The 19287-nt window shown below is 33.2% G+C and overlaps 1 protein-coding gene across 1 annotated transcript in view; it reads right to left on the bottom strand.

The window, feature by feature from the left end:
* LOC114331867 (ankyrin repeat domain-containing protein 12) overlaps positions 1 to 19287 on the bottom strand; it is a 140882-nt gene that overhangs the window by 20097 nt on the left and 101498 nt on the right. The gene's annotated exons all lie outside the window — the stretch shown is intronic.

The raw sequence follows: 19287 nt of genomic DNA on the forward strand, positions 1-19287 counted from the left end.
CAAACTAGTGTTGTATTTCAAAAACCCATTCATGATATAACTAAAAGTGTGTCATTAAAAAATTAATAATAAAAAGCAATTTTCAACATATTATTTATTTTAAAATTATTTCATTAATGACAATTCAACTAACTTCAATTTTTCGTCATATGTGAAATTTACAACTCTTTTCTTTTCCTCCATTTCACTGTACATATACAAATAACATACAAGACTATATTTATTATATACACACTTAATGCACAAATAACTAACTACTAAATAAAATAACTATAACAGTACAAAACTGAATAAAAACAAATTGGCAAACAAACAATAATGACAAATAATCGAAAAAGTAGGGAAATGTCATCTTATTCTTCTTTTTATTTATCAAAAATAGTTCAAACGCACCCTAGGTAATACCTAAGAAAGCATTTCCTAGATAAGCAGTTCTTTTAGTTGTGAAATGCGATTGTTCCTAAGTATTGACTTAAGAAGTTCCTATCGATAAGAATTACTTAATAAGGCAACTGTTTAGGTATCGTTGGTGAAATCGGGCATTAGAGTCGCTTTACTTTATTCAATTATAACATGTAAACCATATATTTTGATGTCACCACTTTCATTAGTGTGCTAGTTTCATGTACGTAACAGAATGTAAGTATTTGCCACATGCTTTTTTTTAACTAACATTCACAGTTTTAACCTGTTGCTTTAAATATAACGTGGAAATACTTCATTCTAGGCACTGACGATGATCTGAATCAGATCGAAAACGTTTTGCACAATGCATTTGGACGACATTTTTAAAAAGTTTTAATAAACATTTCTATACCAAGATACAAATTGAAGTTTTTACTTCTGTAATAGTTTTTTAACTATTATATGCAGCCACCTACTGAGATTTTCCCATTGATTTTAACACATTAAATAAGCTACAGTCATTTGAATTGTGGTGTTACAGAAGGATGTTTAGAATAGCATGGACACAAAAGAAAACGAACAAGGAAGTATTGCGAGAAATGGGCAAGGCATACGAAATAATATACACAATAAAAATAAGAAAGTTACAATATCTGGGACACGTAATGAGGGGACAGTGATAATATGCAATGCTAAGGTTGATAATACAGGGGGAAAAAGAGGAGGAAACAGTATAGGAAGAAGGAAAATGAATTTAAAACGCATAAATGATGAAACCTTAGACATTACCTTAGACTTGTTTAACACAGTGTACAAAACAGGAAACATACCAACAATGGGTACTCTCCACCTTTTGTGCTATCCCTAAAAATACAAACGCTAAAGATTGCAGTGAACACAGAACAATATCATTAATATGTCATATTCTCAAATTATTCTTAAAAATAATACATGGTCGTATAAATAAAAAACTGGAAGAAGGAATATTTGATAGTCAGTTTGGGTTCAGTAACAGATTAGGAACTAGAGAGGAGTTATTTGCTTTTAATATGTTAGCTCAAAGATGCATGGACATGAATGTGTATATGCATGTTTGTTACGTTGATTTTGAGATTGAGAGCATTTGACAAAGTGCGACATGAAAAATTAGTCCAAAGTCTAAAGACAAAAACATAGACAAACGGGACTTACGAATAAAAACAAACCTTTACTGGTATCAAAAAGCACAAATTGTAATAGATAACGAACCCAGTTCAGAAATTGAAATCAGGAGAGGAGTTAGGCAGAGATGTATTATGTCTCCATTACTCTTTAACGCATATAGTGAATCCATTTTTGAAGAAGCATTACTATCAGATCTATTAACAACATAAGATATGCAGATGATACTGTGGTTATACCAAGCTCTGCTGAACAACTCCAATTATTACTAAACAAAACAAATAGTTTCTGTGAAGAATATGGACTAAAAATGAATATAAATAATACCAAATACATGATAATAACTAAGAAAATAAACATAAAAACAAGCATACAATTGGGAAATGTACCGATGGACGGGTTGATAAATACAAATACCTAGGAAGCTGGATTTCAGAGAAAATTGATCAAACAACAGAAACAAGGACCAGGATAGAATTAGCACGAAATGTGTTTGTAAAAATGAAAACAATTATCTGCAACAAAAACCTTAGATTAGAACAGAGAGTAAGAGATTTAAGATGCTACGTGTTTTCGATACTGCAATATGGACTTGAAAGTTGGACATTGAAGCAAGAACACATAAATAAGCTAGTCATTTAAAATGTGGTGTTACAGAAGGATGCTTAGAATAGCATGGACACAGAAGAAAACGAACATGGAAGTATTGCGAGAAATGGGCAAAAAATGCGAAATAATAAACACAATAAAAATAAGAAAAAATGTGGCTTATTTCCTGTTGTTTTCACCCAATTTTGAAAAAATGTGAAAACTTTGAATTATCCACGTCCGTCTGTCCGTCCGTCTGTCTGTAATCACAACTCCTCCGTCAATATACCAGCTAGAATAACAAATGAGGTGTCAAATGAAAGCTTATAATCCAAGGATGGTAGTAAAGGTGAGATATTTGACCTAGGCTGTCTGTCCGTCGGTCTGTCCGACCGCGAATATAACTCCTCCGTCATTATACCAGGTAGAATGACAAATGAGGTGTCAAATAAAAGCTTATAATCCAAGGATGAAACTAAAGGTGAGATATTTGACCTAGGCTCTCTGTCCGTCGGTCTGTCCGACCGCGAATATAACTCCTCCGTCATTATATCAGGTAGAATGAAAAATGAGGTGTCAAATGAAAGCTTATAATCCAAGGATGGTACTAAAGGTGATGAATTTGATCTAGGCTGTCTTTCCGTCGGTCTGTCCGACCGCGAATATAACTCCTCCGTCATTTTACCAGCTAGAATAACAAATGAGGTGTCAAATGAAAGCTTATAATCCAAGGATGGTACTAAAGGTGAGATATTTGACCTAGGCTGTCTGTCCGTCGGTCTGTCCGACCGCGAATATAACTCCTCCGTCATTATACCAGGTAGAATGACAAATGAGGTGTCAAATAAAAGCTTATAATCCAAGGATGAAACTAAAGGTGAGATATTTAACCTAGGCTCTCTGTCCGTCGGTCTGTCCGACCGCGAATATAACTCCTCCGTCATTATATCAGGTAGAATGAAAAATGAGGTGTCAAATGAAAACTTATAATCCAAGGATGGTACTAAAGGTGATGAATTTGATCTAGGCTGTCTTTCCGTCGGTCTGTCCGACCGCGAATATAGCTCCTCCGTCATTTTACCAGGTAGAATGAAAAATGAGGTGTCAAATGAAAGTTTATAATCCAAGGATGGTACTAAAGGCGAGATATTTGACCTAGGCTGTCTGTCCGTCGGTCCGCCCGACCGCGAATATAACTCCTCCGTCAATATACCAGGTAGAATGACAAATGAGGTGTCAAATGAAAGCTTATAATGCAAGGATGGTACTAAATGTGAGAAATTTGACCTAGGCTGTCTGTCCGTCGGACTGCGAATATAACTCCTCCGTCACTATACAAGGTAGAATAACAATTGAGGTGTCGAATAAAATCTTATAATCGAAGGATGATACTAAATGTGCCAAATTTGACCTAGGATTTCCGGTTTTAGAAATGCGACCAGTTTGTTTTAAAGTCACCGGAATAGTACACGTGATATATTACTCGACGCTACTTCGCAGGAAGAGAACAAATATATACTTCCGGTTTCATGACTCTCTGTTCATCTGACTTTGCGTCCACGAATACAACTCCTCCATTATTAATACAGATAGAATGACAAATGAGGTGTTGAATGAAAGCGTATAAACCAAGGATGGTATTAAAGATGAGAAATTTGACACCGGACTTTCGGTTTTAGAGTTCCAACCGTATGAACTGTTCCAAAGTCACCAAAATAGTATAAGCAATATATCATTCGACGTGCCTTAGAAAGATGAGAAAAAATTTTGGTTTTGGTTTTTATATCATTTCCGCTTAAAAATTTCTAACCAGAAGTGCCGTTATAGTCGCAAAAATAGTACATGTAACACATCAATCGAAGCATATTGAAAAGTTGAGTTTTAATCTTTAGTTCCTGTTTTGAAGTCATTTATGTTTAAACAATGATTACCCAAAGTTTAGTAACAATGACTCAAAATTAGTAAAATCGTATATCGATCGACGCAAAGTTACACGAAGCGTTCAGATATCGACTTCCAGTTCTAGTTTCGATTACTTTGGGTGAAAACCTAGGACTTACGAAGTCCAATTACTTGTTTAAAATAGTTGATTAAAAATAAGAAAGTTACAATATCTGGGACACGTAATGAGGGGACGGCGATATGAAATACTAAAACTGATAATACAGGGAAAGACAAGAGGCAGAAGGAGTATAGGAAGAAGGAGAGTGTCATGGTTGAAGAATTTAAGGGACTGGTTTAAATGCAGTTCCATAGAACTCTTTAGAGCATAGCAGTGGTAGATAGAGTAAAGATTCTGATAATGATATCCAACCTCCGATACTTAAAGAAGAAAGAAGAAGTTAAAAACAATCCAGTGAGTTCTTTGTCTATTAGTAAGGCAGCATGTTCAGCCAGTTGTTCTACCTTCAAGTGGAAAGCACTATTTTACTATTTTTGAGTTACCAATACTGAAGTTGTTTGTAATTCAGTTTACAAAGGATTTTATAAGAACCTCCATCATTTTTTTTAGATTATACATGCCTTTATAATTTTCTTGAAAAAATCAAGTTTATTTTATTTGGACCAGTATTTTATTCTACAGCAGTGTGAAGAATCATTCCCCGGGCAACCAAGTGACGTCAATAACGTCGAGGAAACGTCAGTTTTTGGTTGAATATATACACGTGTTTGAACATTACGTCGTATAAACATATTTTGTAGGTGATTTTAAATACGTAAGATTAACTACGTTAAAATACGTTTAAAAACACGTTTTCATTTCAGACAGCCCAAGTCTGACGTCACAAAAATGGGAGGAGCTTAAAGAGTTAATGCTTATAATATAATGTTGTATATTGACATGACCCCAAACTTCATTTATTGTTTACGTGCTTTGTGTGGTATTTAAAATGATTGTAAAAATAAGACTTTTGGTGTTTTGGTGTTTATTTTTTGTTAATGAACTAATTATTATGTGTTGTTCACGATTCTTTTTGATTTAATGGACAGCGTTACGTTAAATTAAGATATTATGCTGGATAATTTGTTAATAAATTATTTATTAGTTTATATCTTGTTTCAGTTTTGACACAGTAAGTATACCTATATAAAAAGTGAAAATTCTATAATGTTGCATTGAGACTATTTGTAATTTTATTGTAATTCTCTGCATTTTTTTATAAAGTCTTCCATTTTGTTTTACTTTTAGCCTATAAGCTAAATTTAAAACAGTTAAATGAAAAATTGTAATTTACCAACAATGCCCATACGAATAATTACACTAGTCAACAAAAAAAACAAAAAAAAAATGCGACTGACGTTAAAATGGTTGTACCGGGGAGCTTGAAGCGTCCTGAATGCGAATTCAAAAACTAAAATTTTCCACCACGTATAGATTTTGAATTATCTTCTTCTTAAGGTGCCGTGCATTTCTGCGTAGGGGTCCACGCATACATTGTCTTGTCAGGTGAAATGTTAGATGTTGAGTTATAGAATGCATCAAATATTGCTGTTTATTTATTATAAAAAGTCTTTTATATTACATATATACGCATAAGTTCAGAACTATAAACAAAAACCATAGTAATTCTTTTGTACACAATTTTCTGCCTATCCCAATTTTCCCATAACACTATGTGGATTAATACAAACACAGCTTTTATCCTGCATAGTAAAAAACTAGAATAACTCCTGGTTACGGTTCCTAAATATTGTAAGTTTTACTAGCTAGTATATTCCATTTAAAAAAAATCCATTATTGTAATGTAGAACCTAGAGTTAAGCATGTCCTTTGGGCAAGTGAAGGTCTCCAACTAAATCATGTAATTCGGCTTGTTGGATGCAATAAGGTGCTTTTTCGTCGCTTTCGGGAAAATAAAAATCATTCTTTTCTGATACATCATCGGGTTTACTTTTATCGCCATACATTTCCAAATCTTCTTCCCAATTTGCCGGGGGTCCTAGAACTGGTAAATCTTCTCCATGGAAAACCGGTTTTATTGCTGAGATAATATCTGGATATTCAATTGTATGCTTGCCTTTCCTTGGAAACCCAGACACTTTTGTCATGCAGAAGTAGCAGTCGTTAAAACGGTTTAGAACTAATAAGTTTAAATGGGTAGGTTTAGTGATTAAGGATTACCTTTGGTTTATTCTTTATTTAAATGTTAATGTGTTATTCGTAGACATTAGATATCCCAGTGCTGTCAAATTATGCACAATTTTTAGGAAAAACGTTAATTTGATAACATCACTCACCAATATATTACAAATGACTGTTTTAAAAAAAATTTAGTAAAATACTCATAATTCAAAAATCGTAACTCATTTTTTTTTAAATCATAACTCAAAAATCTTACGTGTTAGGAACTTTTTATCATCATATTCATATTCAGAGAGCAAAAATTAATAAAAAACAGCATTTTGCATTCCAGTCGCAAATTGGTTGTAAACTAGTGTTATTATTGTGTATTTTTAAAACCATAAAATAAAAAATAATCTAAAAAACGACACAAAAACTACGTTTTTGATATCACGTATCTAAAACGTGATAAAAATGACGTCAGTTATGCTGTGACATATTCACGTGATTTTCGAAGTCGAAAAAACGTAATAAACTGACGTGGTTTGGTGATAATTATGACGTCTTTTCAAAGTTTTGTAAACGTTATTTGGTTGCCTGGGTCCGTAGTTGATGTAAAAAAACAAATACAGTGATATAAGATAAATTCATATTGAAACAAAGGAAAATATGAAACGGCATGACATACCGCATGTCAGAGTCTACGCTCTGAAACATCCACGTCAGTAGTTAAAGGTTAAGCACGACATGCCTGTAAAGGGGATTGATCTTGCTATGATACTAGATAGAAACTTATGGAGAAATACAGTTATGAATGCTAGCAAGTATATGGACAAAAGAAGTAAGATTAATTATGAAATTCTGTTAAAAGTACGTACATATCATTTTTGTAATATCAGGTTATCAGAGAAGAATATATTAAGCGTAGAAGTAGTAAAGGCTATTCAAAGAATATAGATAATAAAGCTTATATTTTTGATAAAATACATGATTAAACAGTTGGAATTTTTTATCCAATTATCTAAGGAAAATGCTTTTGTATGGCAACCAAACTTTTGTTGACAGAGTTATCGCCATATCCAATCAATGTGTGACAGTAGAAGAAGTAAATATAATATATATGTACTAGAGCGGAGTAATTTTTTTTGTCATCGGGTCACAATCAGTTTCTGATTCTACAATGAATTCTGTGAAAAAAAAACTTTACACCATAGGTATCTGATGAATTTCGAGGCGCCACATTTTTCATTTTAGTTTTGAGGTACATCAGAACTCGTCATTTTACGACTTCTGATGTACATTGAGGTTGATTATGGACAAAATTTTAACTTTTTTTATTACGGAAAAGTGTATTTTTGTAGCTTTTGAGACGAGGAATCCATTTTTGATATCTATTTGTACCAAAAACACTCACCAGGGGGCGCTACAATGCAATTTTATGAACATCAGAATTTGTCATTTTATGACTTCTGATGTACATTGCGGTTCACTGGGGACATATTTAAACTTTTTTTACGGAAAAGTGTATTTTAGTAGCTTTTGAGACAAGGAATTTATTGTTGATACCTATTTGTCCCAAAAGTACTCACCAGAGGGCGCTACAGTGCAATTTTTGTCATTTTACGACTACTTTTTTTTGGATAAAACAGTGTTAATATTATTTTTTCAACGTTTTTATTTAATAGGCCCTGATTTTATGTTACAGAAAATAGACAAAAAAAACTCTACTAAAGAATATTTTGCTTAATTAAATTTATTTGAAATATAATAAATTAGATGTTTTTGAGTAACCAAACCACTCAATTTTGGATCAAAAAAATTTTGGATCTTCGATTTTTCTAAAACTTGATGTATAGCTTCTGAGGAACGTAAAAATAAGCTCGAGCTGAAACATTTAAGCCCGAACAATCTTCTTCTTTTTTCTCAATTTGTATATTTTATCATAAAGTATCAATGGAAAAATATAAGGTATTAATACGAGGGACTCAAAAATGTCATTATAAGGCATTATAACAAATTATTATGATTCAAAACGAGGTTTTGGTCAAATTTTGGTGTAGAAAACGTTAGAATGCCGTTTTTTACATTTTCCTCCATTCCCAAAATATTGTATAGGTACTTCGATTTTGCTGATCATCTTGGCAATATTTTGCCAAGCATAATTCCTGTCCTTTGATATGTTCTACGTATCGGACTTATGACTTATTAAAATGTCCAGTTGGTGATAAATAGCAGTCTGATTTTCGCAAATGTGTGAGTGTTTAATGAAAGGGTAACAAATCAATTGGAAGTTCTGCCTGACAAAATATATGGGACGTTTTCGTAGTCTGACGTTCCAAACTTTAACCTGTTTCACAAAAACTTCCCCTGTTCCAGTGTTCCCAAAGATCAAAGTTTGTCCGACTAGACACCGTTAAGCTATTAACAAATTTTCAGCTTGCTATTAATCAACTATTTTTTTGTGCGCGGGATCCAGGCCTATATACTTTTAGAGCGCTCACTTCCGCCTTTATCTTAATTGTAAGAATTTTATACCTTTTTTGTCTTGGAGTTATATGACTGCGGGCTCTTAAATCTCCTTTGCTGATTTTTATAACTTATAATTATACATAATAATTGTTTAAAACGATTTTAGACAATATTTGTTACATCGCAAACCGCTACAAGTAATATTAAAATTGGTTGAAGTTTTTATCAATTTCCGCGTCCAAATCATAAAAATCTCACAAACACATCACCGGGGATTACGGCTTTTAGATATGACATTGGTGAAGCAAGTTGTAAACCTTTAGAGATGTTTCTATGTAATGTCGTGAAATATTGATGGGCAAACGTTGGAAATTATAAGTCTTTTAGCGTGGGTTACTAGTCTTCTTACTAGTACTTCAACAGTAGTTTTGTAATCGTAGGATATTCAGTTATAATTTGTTCCGCAAGTTCAGAGTTTATTAGGTAGATGCATATTCTGTTATTGGAGTTTCTTGAGGCTAAGCAAATGTTTGTGGGACTAACAATGTTACCTATGTACTTGACATATTCGAGTGGTAGTAAATTTGGTTCTGCATTGATTAGTGCCTACGGTTTGCTCTTTTTTGGAGAGGTATTTAGGTTTCGGCTTTGACATAGTAACAGTTGCATGTGAACTAGAAATATTACTGGTAGAGTTGAGTTCAGACATGTTGTTGCTATCTGTTACTTATATAGTCAAAAGTACTGGACTAATTTGTAGCGTTAATGTTTTTGTGCCATTGAATGTAGCCAGCCACGGCAAAAACATCACTGTAACACTATAACATAGAATATTATTAGGTAAACATCTATTACTGATCGAGGTTACAGTTTTCTCTTGATGATTAACACTTTACACAACAGTTAATACTTACTATCTGATGAGTAAATAGTATTATAAACTAGTATTTAAGGTAATAATAGCAAAAATCGACAATAATTTTCAGAACGGTACGTAAACGATCTGACGCTTATTTGACAGTCAAATTAAAATTTGAATTGGTTAATTGAACTAAAGCTAATACCAAACCCTTCTTTCTGTGCATCATAGTTTGTCGAATTCTCTCGATCGTGATTATTATAGATAGAAGTCAGAAAATTATGTATTCATTGAAGAATAGTTACATACTTTCACAATGTCAAGAGGTGAAATTATAATTGTCATTCTAGGTTAGTATATTTCGACATTTTATCGTTGACGCACTGAAAGAAGGGTTTGGAATGAACTGTATGTATTTTTAGTATGTAATACGTTCGTATTAGTAGGGGAGGCAGGTGTGCTAAATTTGCACTTACTCGAGCGTTATGGAGACCTATTGGATTGTGAAAATTAAGTCCGAAAACCAAAAAAACTTAAATCAAGTTTTCCATTTTACTGGAGACTTTCCATTTTTCAGTTAAAATTCCTAAAATCATTTTTTCCGATTACAGTGCCATCTATCCATAATTCGAAAAAATGTCTCGAATAAAAGTTACTTATTTTTACCCAAGAAATCCAAATCTGCAATTAAAAAGTGGGGAATCCTATTTTAAGGTATTAAAGTAACCCCCCACCCCACCACCGTGGGTGGTCGTGTTTGATGTCATTTGATAGATTTTTAAAAAATATTGAACACGTATTCTTTAGTTTTTTGATCTCATATTCATTTCGCGAATTATTGCGGAGTTCCTGTTTAAAATTTTAAAGTTACACTCCACCTCTGTCCGTGGGGTGTCGTGTTTGGTATCATTTGATAGATTTGTGAAAAATATTGAACACGTAGTTTTCAGTTTTTCGATCTGACATTCATTTCCGACGATCAAAGTTGTAAAACTTTGTGACTCATCCATTTCCTTACGGATCCGCTCAAATCGCAAGATTTTTTAAATATGCTGCATGTACTTAACTTACCTTATCTTAACCTGATGATTTCGAGATTTTCTAAGGATAAATTCTTTCGGACCCCCCTTAACGAAATCCCCTGTAGTTCGAGTCCATATATGGTAGGGGTACATTTACAGGGTACAATGTTTCTCCCCAAGTGATATTCTGATGTGCTCGAGTAACTGCAGAAATCCCCGCTTGGGCTTCCCTACCTAATATAAAAGTAATTGCTTAAGGTCTAGTTAATTATTATATTTTAATTAATTTCATTAACAGAATTATTAATTTTTTAAAATTTTAATTATCAAGTTAACGTTAAATATTTTTAATAACACAGAATTAATATCTACTAAATAAAAATAAAAGAAAAAATAATAATATTAACATTGTTTTACTCACAAAATGACGCAAATTGCACTGTAGCTCTCCCTGGTGAGTATTTTTGGTACAAATAGATAAAAAATGAATTCCTCGTCTCAAAAACTACTAAAATACACTTTTTCGTAAAAAAATGCTTAAAATTTGTACACAATCACCCGCAATCTACTTCAGTAGTCAGAAAATGACAACTTATGATGTTCACAAAATTGCATTGTAGCGCCCCCTGGTGAGCGTTTTTGGTAGAAATACATATCAGAAATGGATTAATCGTCTCAAAAACTACTAAAATACACTTTTTCGTAAAAAAAATGTTTAAAATTTGTACACAATCACCCGCAATCTACATCAGTAGTCATAAAATGACAACTTCTGATGCTCATAAAATTGCATTGTAGCGCCCCCTGGTGAGTGTTTTTGGTAGAAATACATACCAAAAATGGATTGTTCGTCTCAAAAACTACTAAAATACACTTTTGCGTAAAAAATGTTTAAAATTTGTCCACAATCAAACGCCATGTACATCAGAAGTCATAAAATGACAACTTCTGATAATTATAAAATTGCAATGTATCGCCCCCTGGTGGGTGGTTTTGGTGCCAATAGATATCAAAAATGGATTGCTCGTCTCAAAAGCTACTAAAATACACTTTTCCGTAAAAAAAATTTAAAATTTGTCCACAATCAACTGCAATGTAGATCAGAAGTCACAAAATGACAATTTCTAATATTCATATAATTGTATTGTAGCGCCCCCTAGTGAGTGTTTTTGGTAGAAAATATATTAAATTTAAATTTTTCGTCTCAAGAAATACTAAAATTCTCTTTTCCGTAAACAAAGTTTAAAACTTGTCCACAATTAACCGCAATGAAGATCAGTAGTCCTAAAATGACAACTTCTGACGTTCAAAAAATTGCATTGTAGCGCCCCCTGGTGAGTAATTTTGGTAAAAATAGATATCAAAAATGGATTCCTCGTCTCAAAATCTACTAAAATAAACTTTTCCGTAATAAAAAAAGTTGAAATTTTATCCACAATCAACCTCAATGTACATCAGAAGTCGTAAAATGACGAGTTCTGATGTACCTCAAAACTAAAATGAAAAATGTGGCGCCTCGAAATTCATCAGATACCTATGGTGTAAAGTTTTTTTTCACAGAATTCATTGTAGAATCAGAAACTGATTGTGACCCGATGACTTTTTTTTTGTCATAAATTACTCCGCTCTAATATGTACATATAATTAATTTTCATAATATTACAAAACTTTGAAATATATGTTAATAAACGATGTAGATTAAATTGTGTATAATTCGCAAAATTATTCTGATTTTAAATTCTATTTATTCTATCAACCCTGTATAATAAGTTGAATTTCCCTCCAATAAAACTTAAACCGATCATGCTACCACCAATATACCAATACTACACTATACCATTAACCAGCTTTAGAGCACTTTATAGTACAGAACTATATACACTAAATCAAACGAACAATGCAAAAGGTTACATATGACTGGCTACAATTACCTGATTTCAAATTCAAACGGAAACATATAGGTCAGACGGCCAATGGGCAACGTAAACAAATGTAGGAGCATGCGCCACAGGCGAAAAAGTCGTAAAGGGTTTAATAGATCATGATTCATGTAAATTCTTTGTTGGTACGCAATCTTAAGATTGCGTGCCGGCCTAAAAGGGTAGAGGGTGGTCGACTTAGGGTGATATTTAATGTGATTAACTTTATAATTCTATGATACCTACAGGGAGATCATTTTTAATTTTATTTGCATAATATATTCTTTAAAAACAGAATTTATCAGAACTGAGAATCCAAGCCGACTGAGCTATATGAAGCTATTGAACGATGTTAGGAATAACCATTTATTCTGACAGACAATTCACCCTTACAAAACACAATCATTTCACCTTTTGACGTAGATTAAAGACGTTTTCGGAATAAATGTCGTATTCTTAAAATCGTCGATTAGCTTCCTGTAAGCTTAGATTTGCAGTTCACCTAAATCGCCATCGATGAGAAGTCTCATGCCTTCTTGGTTTTTCATACTTATATCAAGTCATTCACATCCTACATCAGTCATATTATGTTACTATAAATAACGGCCATATCCACAACAGAATTCTACTTCAACTAAAGCTCTGACGAGAGGTAAACCTTGAAACACGTGTAGTAGAATGGTGTATCTCGAATTGAAGAGAAATGCAATCGTTTACTTTTGCTAGAGATTAGATTGCGCTAGTTGTCTACAGACTGAAAGGTATTAGAAATATAATATAATAAAAGGTACAAAAATAAAAGATATAAACTATTTTTATTTTAACCGAACAGAATTATTACAATAATACATAAAGAAATTAGGAGATGTTTAATCTACAAAATATTGGAACAGACTAAATACCAAACAAAAATATTATAACACAGTTCTCGCATTCATATGTAACATGGCACCCACACTTTTACGCAAAAGTTCTGTGTATCGAATTAACTTTTATGATTTTGGGAAGTCGGCGTCCCTTGAAGACTGCGTATATTTATTTCAGCAACGCTAACAAAGGTAATAAGTATAGTTGAATATTAGATTCCAACAAAAGGTTGTGTATTAATCACAATATACGAATGGGTATGTTTCTCATCTCATCTTCTGACAAGTTGTATCTGATGAAACCAAAAGGCTGAAATACGTATGTAATAGTGGCAAGTAGACGAAATATAAATATTTTTGATCAAATATTATTTTCATATACATGGGTTTGACTCCGCGTTGAATAATTTTGGTTTTTACAAAAACTATTGTTTTGAAGACGTTTCAGCAAGGTCATTTGCCATTGTAAGTCCAGATTACTTCTGCTGCTACTTGATGTTCGAGGAGAACTTATTTTTAGGTCCCTGTCTGCTCTGCTTAAATATCATGCACCGCTTAGACGTCTACCTTTTTCTGTAGTTGGGTTTCCATGCAGTTAGGAGTCTTTGAGCAACATCTCTTGCTTTTCTATTGCTTACCTGATTACACGGTTGTTGGTCCTATTTTCAAACACAGTTGTTTAATTTTAGTTTATTTTATGTCCTGGGTTTATGACTTGTTTTGTCAGAGATGACATCTTTTCTTTTCTTTCGATGGCCTTTTAATGTTCTGCTCGTTTAGCCTGTATTCTTCGATTGATTTTTTCGAGGTCACAGTGCTTATAAGGGATTTTGTATATTTCTTGTTATATATTTTGTTTTTATGTATATATTTTGTTTTTCCTTAAAACTTTACTGATTTTATTATAATCACAAGATCCTAAAGAATGACAGATAAGGGCCATAAGAATATAACTAAATTTCAACCATATAAGTCTCCAGGGACAGATGGCATATATCCAATACTTTTGCATATGGAATTAGAGGTATTGATACCATACATATGCAAACTCCTCAAAGCTAGTTTAGCCTGGGGGGTTGTACCGGAAATACGGCAAAATGTTAAAGTCGTATACTTGCCTAAATTAAGTAAAGCACCAGGCATAACACCAAAGTCATATAGAGTAATATAAGCTTATATTTTCTATTGAAAATGATGGAAAGACTTCTCGATAGGTAAAGAGACTAACTGCTAAAAAATAATCTAAAATCAATGAGAAAATCCCAGTACCTAGCTGTATACCATAGTTTAAAAACTCATACAGAAGTAAGAAACTTCAATTTGTATACTGGTATAAAATAGTTTATTATAAAACTTCTTAAAATTTCATCCCAATGGATTGCAAAACGTTTTCGATCTAATTTAGATCATCTTAAGTGCCTAGAATAAAGTATTTCCACGTTGGATTAAAGCAAAAGGTTAACAGTCACAATTATTGTAACCTTTTGTTTTAATCTAACGTGGAAATACTTCATTCTAGGCACTGAAGATGATCTGATTTAGATCAAAAACGTTTTGCAATCCATTTGGATGTCATTTGAAGAAGTGTTTTAATAAACTATTTTATACCAGTATACAAATTGAAGTTTCTTACTTCTGTATGAGTGTTTAAAAAATAATCCTCTAAGCAATCGTCAATATGCATACCAACCTAGTAGATCAACGGGCTCAGCGGTGAATGGTCTAAATAAGCTCATATTCGTCAAATCCAACATCGAATATTTCAACGTGAAATAACCAAAAAACCAAGCAGTCTTTGGGGAAACCTAATTATAACTTGTTTTAAAGAGTTTAAGAAAAGCTTTATTGTGTTTATTAAAAAAGTTCCTCGCATCAAAAGTAAGCAATTTACGCTCAAAATAAAGATAACATTTTTTTTGTAAAAAATTAGTAGGCGAAGCAACGAAGCATTATACCTAGGAATTTTGTGCAGTAGGATGAATCGTTATGCAACTTTTTGCATTCCATTCGGGAGAGTTTCAGGAAATTTTATGAACTAAATTGCTGAAAAAATAAAAATGAAAAATGTATAACTCGAGAAATATTGACTGAAATGAGTTAAATTCTTAGATTCGGGGTTTTGGGGATCGCTGAACACGAATTTCATGTCGGCGATGGTGTTCAAGGTACCTGGTGTCAAGGGTGGAACTCGTCGCCTGGAGTTTAATGTCATAATCATTAAAAATCAGTCAATAACCATTACTCGGCGGTTTTAGGGGTCGCTTAGCACGAATTTCATGACGGCGATTGATCTCCCAGGTACCTGATGCCCAGGTTGGAACTCGTCGCCTGTAGTATTATGTTATAATCATTCAAAATCAGTCAATAACAATTACTCGGGGCTTTGGGGGTCGCTCAGCACGAATTTCATATCGGCGATGGTCTCCATGGTACCTAGTTGCCTGGTCCAGCTTGCATTTTTATTGGAAAATATAAGTGATTCAATAAAAGAGAAGAGAATAACTCTCAGACAAGCTGCAGCGGAAAATGACATTTTAGGGAGTCAAAGTTACAAGCAAGCGTTGCCAATGCAAAGGTGGTTGTAAAAATAAGTGTGCATGTCGTGCAAACAATAAAATTTGTAATTCAAAATGCCATGGTTCACTATCTTGTCAAAATAAAAATGATTAGTCTTCAAAAGTTTTTTTAAATAAAATATAATACATTATCGATATTATTAACTTATCAACATTGTTCATTTGTTTCTGGCCGCTGTCGTTATTGGCCGGTTATTGATGAAAACTCTAATTTTAAGTTACTTTTTTACAACATTGACCAATAGCTAATGATAATAATGATATTGCCGTTAAAGGCCGGGTATTGTCGTTAATAACCAAGGAAAATTGATATTGGCCCGGTAATGGCCCGATCTTTAACGTCAATGTCCAATTGACAATATTGTCCGTAACATATACAGGGTGTCCAGAAACTCTACCGACAAACGAAGACAGGAGATTCCTCAGATAATTTTAAGACAATTTAACCCAATTCACCTAGTCCGAAAATGCTTGCCAAGGGACTAAGGGAGCTAGAGCTCTTTGAAGATGGCATCATGAAATAAGTTTTCTTAAATACCTCCAGAACGCTTCTATTTAGAAAAACGAAAATTGGTATGTATATTTACTTTTCAGAGATGAATCTATTCCGTCAATCGCAAATTTCTAGTACCGGTCATGGGCGTCCGTTTTGGGTAGAGCAACGGGTATTTTATCGCATAACTTTTTTGTCCTTAAATTTTATGCATTTTTGACACCGGATTATTAAATTGTAAGGTATTCTAGTACTAAAAGGAACTTTTGCTTTAAGTCGGTAGGACACACCGTTTTCTAGAAAAATCGATTTGAAAGTTTTTCGTTTTTTGGAATTTGAAAAAAAATTGAAAGAACTTTTCAACAAAAAACGAAGTATTTTACCAACATAAAGTAAGAGCAACTTTTGGTACTCGAATACCTCATAATTTAATATTCTATGGTCAAAATGCTCAAAAATTCAAGACAAAAATTATGCTATATAATAACTGTTGCCCTACCCAAAACGGACGCCTATGACCAGTACTAGAAATTCGCAATTAATGAAATCGATTTATTTCTGGAATATAAATAAATGTACCAGTTTTCGTCTTTCTAAACAGTTTTTTTTAATTTTTTTTTATAATTCAAAAAGCGAAAAATTTTCAAATCGATTTTCATAGAAAACGGTGTGTCCTACCGATTTAAAACAAGAGTACCTTTTAGTACTAGAATACTTCACAATTTAATAATCCAGTGTCAGAAATGTACAAAAGTTAAAGATAAAAAGTTATGCGATAAAATAACCGTTGCCCTACCCAAAACTTACGCCTATGATCGGTACTAGAAATTTACAGTGAATGGATTTGATTTATATCTTGAAGATTTTTTTTATATAACATCTAATGGATTCTGCAATCTGCCGGAAGGGCAATAAGCGTTTGCTTTGACAAATGTGAGATTGACATGTAGAGTATCACTCCAGTGAGTGATCTCCTTTAATACGCGTACCAATTTTTGTTTTTCTAAATAGAAGCGTTCTGGAGGTATTTAGGAAAAACTAATTATAAGACGCCATCTTCAAAGAGCTCTAGCTCCCTTAGTAAGCATTTTCGGACTAAGTGAGTTAGGTTATATTATTTTAAAATTATCTGAAGAATCTCCTGTATTCGTTTGTCGGTAGAGTTTCTGGACACCCTGTATATCATTTCATCCATACTACGAACTGCTTTAAAAGCGCCAAAATTTAAAAATTATTTTTGGATATTTTTTTAGGTATACCTATTATAAAAGTATTTTGAGAAAGTTTACTAATAGGGCTTTTCATTCACAGTCATTTGTTTCGAGCTTCTGTCATATGTCGTATAATCCGTGTATATTAATATTATACACAGATTATTCAACATATGACAGAAGCTTAAAACAAACGGTAGTCGATGGAAAGCCCTATAAAAGACTCATATTCAGTGACCCCAAAACGTCCGAGTAATGGTTATTGACTCATTTACATTGAATGATTATAACATGAACCTCCAGGCGACGAGTACTACCCTGAGCACCAGGTACCTCGGAGACCATGGTCGTCATGAAATTCGTGTTCAGCTAACCCTAAAACCCCTGATCATAAAAATTGATCTCATTTCCGTCAATATTTCCCGAGTTCTAAATTTTTTATTTTCCATCTCTTCGAGATATACTTTGAAAATGTATTTTTCTTATGCACAAAATGCAATTTTCATCCCTCGGAGATCAATTTAGTTCACAAAATTTTCTGACACTCTCTTGAATCGAATGCAAAAAGTTGCATGATTCATGTTACTGCACAAAATTCCTATGGTAGGGAGCACAAGCGGGGATTTTTGCAGTTACTCGAGAGCGTCAGATTATCATATGGGAGAAACCTGGTACCCTGCAGATGTGCCTATACCATATATTGGCTCTTAACACAGGGGAGTTCGTTAAGGGGGCCCGAAAAAAAATCTATTCTTAAAAAAACTCGAAATTGTCAGATTAAGATAAGGTAAGTTAAGTACATGCAAAAAAATGTATATTTCAAAAATCTGACGATTTGAGCCGGGCGTGAGGAAATGGGTGAGTTCCAAAAGTTTCACAAGAAAAAAGCGAATATTTCGCGAAATAAATGACAGATCGAAAAACTAAAAAATATGTTCTCAATATTTTTTAAAAATCTATCGAATGATACCAAACACAACTTCCCACGGAGAGGGGTGGGGGGTAAATTTAATATTTTAAATACGAATCCCGCGATATTTCGCGTATAGAATATCAGATCGAAAAACTGTAAAATACACTTATTCAATATTTTTGAAAATTTATCGAATGGCACCAAACAGGACCCCCCACGGAGGTGGGGTGGGGGTTACTTTAAAATCTTAAATAGGAGTCCCCATTTTTTATTGCAGATTTGGATTCCTTACGTAAAAATAAGTAACTTTCATTCGAAACATTTTTTCGAATTATGAATAGATGGCGTTATAATCGGAAAAAACGATTGTTGGAAATGGAAAATTAAATTAAAAAATGGCAAGCGCCCACTAAAATGGAAAAGTTTATTTAACTTTTTTTGGTTTTAGGACCTACTCTTCCCAACCCAATAAGTCCCCATAACGCTCGAGTGACTGCACATTTAGCACACTTTGCTCCCCTATCACTAGGTTTTGGGCTTTTTAGTGCGTCATTGATTTTCCTATTAGTCGGAGAGATAGAAGCGGATTTTGTGCGTGATAAGTAATATGGAAAAACTATACGGGGATATGTTGAATTAGTTATGTACATGACTTTCACCAACAGGCGGAAACCAGAGTGAGGGACGAGGGTAGTTATAAGGGGTCAAAGCCGCGGTGTTTATTTTTTTTTGTGACGCTCAT

The sequence above is a fragment of the Diabrotica virgifera genome, chromosome 6, assembly GCF_917563875.1.
Source record: "Diabrotica virgifera virgifera chromosome 6, PGI_DIABVI_V3a".
NCBI lineage: Eukaryota > Metazoa > Arthropoda > Insecta > Coleoptera > Chrysomelidae > Diabrotica > Diabrotica virgifera.